This window comes from Lactuca sativa, chromosome 6, assembly GCF_002870075.4.
Source record: "Lactuca sativa cultivar Salinas chromosome 6, Lsat_Salinas_v11, whole genome shotgun sequence".
In the NCBI taxonomy this organism is placed as follows: domain Eukaryota; kingdom Viridiplantae; phylum Streptophyta; class Magnoliopsida; order Asterales; family Asteraceae; genus Lactuca; species Lactuca sativa.
In genome coordinates, this window is record NC_056628.2 from 25,136,321 (window position 1) to 25,143,314 (window position 6,994).

The following is a 6,994-nucleotide window of genomic DNA, read 5'->3' on the forward strand; positions in this document are numbered from 1 at the left end:
AACACCTCACGAAATGTGGACAGGGAAAGTTCCCTCGTTAGCACATATTAAAGTCTGGGGTTGTGAAGCTTTCTTAAGACGAGAGACTCACGACAAGCTAGCAGCTAGAAGTGAGAAATGTGTTTTCATTGGTTACCGAAAGCAGTCTTTTGGATATTTGTTCTACAGACCTAGTGAAAACGTGGTGTTTGTAGCTCGAAGAGGAGTCTTTCTGGAAAGAGAGCTCATATTCAAAGAGGACAGTGGGAGTACCATTGACCTTAAAGAGATTCAAGAGTCAACCAATGAAGGAACCTTATATGACACTAGCACTCAACAGAGGAAACAGTTCCTGTTGAATCGGTTGATAAATCATTACCTCTTCGAAGATCCACTAGGGTGAGTGTGCCACCTGAGTTGTATGGTTTTCATATTACTTCAGATGGTGACACATTCATAAGTGACAGAACACTGGTAAACTAAGATGAACCAGTCACTTATAAGGAAGCAATGGCAGGCCCAGAGGCTTCCAAGTGGAAAGAGGCAATGGACAGCGAGATTAAGTCCATGTATGACAACCAAGTTTGGAATTTGGTTGATAGTGCACCAGGTCGGAAGACAGTTGGGTGCAAATGGATCTTCAAGAAGAAGACAGACATGGATGGGAATGTGCATACGTTCAAGGCTCGACTAGTTGCAAAAGGTTTCACTCAAACCCCAGGAGTTGACTATGATGATACTTTTTCGCCGGTGGCTAATATTAAATCTATTAGGATATTGCTCGCCATAGCTGCCTTTCATGGCTATGAAATCTGGCAGATGGATGTCAAGACTGCCTTCCTTAATGGGAAGTTGGCTGAGGATGTTTACATGAGTCAGCCAGAGGGTTTTGTTGATGCAAAGTTTCCCAATAGAGTGTGCAAGCTTGAGAAATCCATTTATGGATTGAAACAAGCATCTCGCAGCTGGAATCTTTGCTTCCATGAGAAAGTCAAAGAGTTTGGTTTCTCTAGAAGTGAAGATGAGTTTTGTGTGTATATCAAGGCTAGTGGGAGTATAGTAACTTTTCTGGTGTTATATGTCGATGACATATTACTCATTGGCAACGACGTTCCAACCTTGAAGGAAGTTAAGTCTTGGCTTGGAAAGTGTTTTGCCATGAAAGACCTAGGAGAAGCCGCCTATATTCTTGGGATTAGAATATTAAGAGATAGAAAGAAGAGACTAATTGGACCTAGTCAGAGCACATACTTGGATAAGGTATTAAAGAGGTTTAGTATGGAAAATTCCAAGAAGGGAGAGCTACCTATCCAGAGCAATACCAAATTGAGTAAGACTTAATGCCCGAGTACAGATGAGGAAATAGATGACATGAGTCGTGTACCTTATGCTTCCGTTGTCGGATCGATCATGTACGCTATGACATGTGCTCGCCCTGATGTGGCATTTGCTTTGAGCATGGTCAGTCGCTATCAGGGAAACCCAGGTAGAGCTCATTGGATATCCGTGAAGAATATACTCAAGTATTTGCGAAGAACAAAGGACTGGGTCCTTGTACTTGGTGGCAATGATACTTTGAGAGTAGATGGTTACAGTGATGCCAACTTTCAGATAAATAGAGATAACTTCCGTTCTCAGTCAGGCTGGGTATTCTTATTAAATGGAGGAGCAGTTACTTGGAAGAGTTCCAAGCAAGATACGGTGGCTGATTCTACTTGTGAATCAGAGTACATAGCAGCAAGTGAAGCGTCGAAAGAAGCAGCTTGGTTGAGGAACTTCATTGTAGATCTCGGAGTTGTTCCAACCATCCAGGAGCCTACGGAACTGTTCTGCGATAATGAAGGAGCGGTTGCCTTGACAAAGGAACCGAGAGATCATGGTAAAACCATACATATCGAAAGAAAGTACCATTTCATCAGACATAGAGTAGAAGAAGGCCATCTTATAGTGAAGAGGGTGTCATCTGAGGATAACCCAGCAGATCCCCTCACAAAGGGTCTGAGTAGGGCTAAGCATATTCAGCATGCTCGGAGCATAGGACTGAAAGATGATATTAGTTTTAGTAGTTAGATTAGTTTTCTAAAACTTGTAACAAAGTAAATGTAATTGACTTTTAGTGATTAAATAATAAAGTATTATTTATAAGTTTGGGTTCTACCTTTTGTCAATTGTTTATTATTGTGTTTCATTTTTTGCATGTTTTACTTCCCGAATAATAAGATTATTCAAACTCCACAGTCACTCGTACTTTTGGAAGTAAGTAGTGAATCAAGACTGTCATGAACTGGATTGTAGATTGCCTAAGGATAGACATGGCAATGTATTTGCTGCAACGTTCATGAGTACTCAGAAATTGAGATTTGAGTATTGGATAAACCCTCGCTCAGAGTATTACTTCATGGAATTCATCACGAGTAATACTGAGACGATAATATCTTATAATCTTGAAACAGAGATATATGAGTTGTGATTTGCAAGTCGGCTATGCATTGGTGATACGAAAACGCATCCGTAACTTGGTGTTATAAAACGTATTACCATGTATGGTTTGATGAGTAAAAGATACAAGCATATGAGTCAATGTTTATTTGTTCCTTTTGCCCTAATGGGAAAAGCGATATCTGTGGGCCCCTCGATGATTTGGTGTTGACTTGTGTGCTGGGCCCAGCCAGGACTAAATTGATGTGTTCAATTAGAAGTCCTACATCATCACAAATCAGGAATCGGGAAACATAGATTCTGGACAAAGAGGTTGATTGCATTCCATGTCTTTTGTCTAGGGATATCTAGTATAATGAAGGATTATATGATCACTTATCTTAGGACACGTAACTGACTGGGTCAGAGTTCGGCAGCAGTTTTGTGGAAGCTACAATTTGCTGGTCAAATTTAGAAGGCATACTAGCAATTATAGTTACAGACTTATCCAAGTGGGAGACTGTTGGATTAGGTGTCTAAGCCCATAACTATAATTGGTATGTACTTGAATTGATAGCAGCACAGTCCTTTTGGGTTGCCCTTAAACCTAGCAACCAGACAAGGAAATTATGAAAGGAGAGATATTAATTTATTATAAGATTAATAAATTAATATAAATGAATTTATTAATATGTTAAAAGATTAATATATTAATAAGAAATCATTTTGTTTAATTAATTGTTAGCCAGAAATTAATTAGAATTAATTTTGGGGTTAAAAGAATTGATTATAAGGTGCAGGGACTAGTTTGCAATTATCTAATAGTTGAGTGGAAGGCTCTAGAACCCCCTTGGATAAGGGTGGACGAAATCTTCAGGGGGAAACCCTAATAATTTCGTCCATAGGGGCTTGGATAAGGCCCTTGGGTTTGCTTAGGCCCTAAGCAAAGGATAACTAGGGTTTCCCCTAAACCCTAGATCCCTCAGCTATATAAGGAGCCTCCTGGTTCATGTTTTGGTCACTCTTTTCTTTTGAAGATACCCTAAGGACCGAAATTTTGCATACTCCTTCTCCCCTCTCTCCTCTACTTTCCTTCTTGCTAATTTGGGTGTGATTCCATTAGAGGCATTACACTTGTGGTGCTGAGCTTCCAAGAAGATCAAGATCAAGATCAAGGGAATTATCAATTGTTTACTATAACAATTGAAAGGTATGTAATTACTAAACCCTAGCTTGTTAATTTCGAAATTAGCCTCTCTCCTTTAGGGTTCTTGTTTTGCAATTCAAAGTTGTATGTTCAGTAGTTAAAACATAGATCCAAAGTAGGTAGCATGTGAACTTAGGAATTGTTTTCTAGTTTATTCGTTTTACCTAAAACCCATCATCTGTTACATTACATTTTAGATCGGTAACCAACTTTTAGGAAAATATGGGATTTTCCTGGGGTAACATTAGTACATAACCAGATTTTCAGTATACATCTTTTACATTACATTTCGGTTTGGTAACCAGTATACATCTTTTACATTACATTTCGGTTTGGTAACCAGTATACATCTTTTACATTACATTTCGGATTAGTAACCAACTTTTAAGAAAATATGGGATTTTCTTGGTGCGTAACTTTTTCATAAACCGAAAGGGAACTTGTACATTTTCAGAAAATAAAACCGCTTATGAACTCACCAGCTTTATGCTGATTTTCAAACTGCTTGTTTTCTCAGGTCCGCATTAGACAGGTACCCGATGATTCCTTTGGCGAAGACGGATTGCGTAGAAGACACGTCTTACTTTTGTCTATATATTTACATATGTATCACACTTGTAATACTTTTTACTTTAAAACAAATGTAAAATCTTTATATGTAATGTAATGGTTGTTTACTTTGCTTACTATGTACATTGGATTTGATACTCAACGTGTAGTCCGCCCCGGAAACGTTTCCGCCTTGGGTTTCAGGGTGTGATAGTTAGTGACTAGAGTGCTAATGAGATTTCTATTTGCAAGGACTATTTTTAGCTGAATAACTGAATGGAAGGTCAATGGAAGTGATTCCATGAGGATCAGACCCAATACGAGATGTACTCACTGAACGAGGATGTGGTGAGCAGATTGCATGATAGTTGGTCGTAGCAGACTTCGAGGACGAAGTCTTGAATAAGTGGGGGAGAGTTGTAACACCCCTAATCCAGCAACACCAATAAAGGAAAGGAAAGCCCTAATTCAAAGGGGTTAACTCCTCGAGTCCAAAGAGGAACTCGACGAGTCAGAGCGAATTCCGTGTCGCATATTAAGTGGCCGAATCGGCCAGTCGGGGGATTGACTCGGCGAGTCAGGTCTGGGTTGGGAAACCCTAATTTCGGGACTTGGTGCCCTATTTAAGCATCCTATTCTCCTTTTTAGGGTTTCATTTACAACCTCTCTAGTCTAGAACTGAAACCCTAGCCACCCAACTTCATTTCTTGATCTTTTGTGAAGATTAAGGTCCATTTGGAGTGCATCTTAAAGGTGTGGGAGAAAGGAGCAAGGAAGGAAGTGTATATCCAGCCTCTACTTTGGTTTGGCAGCTGGTAGAAGGTAACAAGTCAATACCTTGAGCATTCATTAGATAGATCCCCTTCTTGGCTTAGATTTTGTCACATTGGGCCATTTCCAAGGCTATTCCAAACATTTAGCCTTTGAGGACGAAAAGGACTTTAGATCTGGGCAATTTTGAGATTTAGGGGCTCTGAGTGGGTAGCTTTACCCAACCATGGCTTCATTCCATGATGTAGACATTCATTTTAGCTTGGATTAAGTATTTTAGCTTCATAGCACCTTACATGCACGTAAAGTTAGCAACTTTACGTGTAATGCTAGCCTTAGGAGCCCATATCTACGAGTTGGAAGCAATGGATCGGACTGTAATCGACAGAATAGAGATGTCAGAAAGTGGACTCGGTGAGTCGGTTCATGGACTTGGCGAGTCGGGCCGTAAACCCTAATCTCTTCTGTGTTTGAGTCAGATCAGTGAGTGAGTGGCGACTTAGTGGGTTGGACAGGACTAGGACTCGAAGATTGAAGGACTCGACGAGTCATGGGTGACTCGGCAAGTGCCTAACTTGCACCAAATTCAAGGTAGAATATCAAAAGCCCTCGGGTTTACTTCAATAGCCAGAGATACTTAAGTGGAAATGGGAGCGGATTACAATGGATTTCATAACCAAGCTGTCCAAGACCCTGGGTGGTCATGACACCATTTGGGTAATCATAGACAGATTAAACAAGTCCGTACACTTCCTACCAATAAAGGAAATAGACAAGATGGAGAAATTGACCATAACATACATCAAAGAGATTGTACGATTGCGCATTGTGTCAATCTCTATTATCTCTGATAGAGACAGTAGATTCACCTCAAGATTTTGGCAGTCGCTACAGAAAATCTCTGGGAACAAGGATGGATATGAGTACAGCCTACCATCCACAAACCGATGGGCAGAGTGAGAGAACTATACAAACCCTAGAAGACATGCTGAGAGCATGTGTGATTGACTTCGGTAAAGCATGGGATACCCATTTACCACTGGTCGAGTTTTCATATAACAATAGCTACCACTCTAGCATCAAGGTTGCTCTGTTCGAAGCCCTTTATGGTCGCAAGTGCAGATCCCTTCTGTGATGGGCTGAAGTAGGCGACACGCAACTAGCTAGAGGCCAAGTTCCTGACAACACTCTCACTGGCCCGTAAATCATTCGAGAAACCATGAAAAAGATCGTCCAAATCCGGGAACGAATGAAAGCCTCTAGAGACAGACAAAAGAGCTATGCAGACAAAAGACGAAAACCCTAGGAATTTCAGGTGGGTGGCCATGTTCTGTTAAAGGTATCACCTTGAAGGGCATGATACGCTTCGAAAAGCGTGGAAAACTAAATCCAAGGTACATAGGACCGTTTGATATCCTCACTAGAATCAGCCCAATAACTTACAAACTCCACCTACCACAAGAACTTAACAACGTACACCCTGTCATCCACATGTCAAATCTAAAGAAGTCTCTATCTGACGAAACTCTTGTGATTCCACTCGACGAGATCGAGATAAACGAGAGTCTTAACTTTGTGGAAGAACCAAAAGAAATTATGGATAGGGAAGTCAAATGAACGAAATAAATTCGCATACCAATAGTGAAGGTTCGTTGGAATGCCAAGCGGAGACCTGAATTCACTTGGGAGCGAGAAGATCAAATGAAAAAAAAGCAACCACATCTTTTCCCTGGTCCATGATGTACTCTCTATGTGGAAAGAATTTCGGGACGGAATTCCCATTTAACGGGGGGATAATGTAACAACGCGTTATTTTCAAGTCAATAAAAGTCAAACCCTTTAAATAAAATTTCAAGTTTCATTTATTTCATTAAGTTCGTAAGGGTTAGTATATGATTTAAATTATATAAATGATGTTTTTATATAAGTATTTTATTGCAAAGGAAAAAAAATGCACTTAAAAGTCAAAACTTTTCTCTTTGGAATCGAGAACCCTCACACCGAAAAACCTCCTCGCACCGAAAACCTTCGGACCGCAAACCCCCCACCAAAAACAGATTTCGGCCAAAA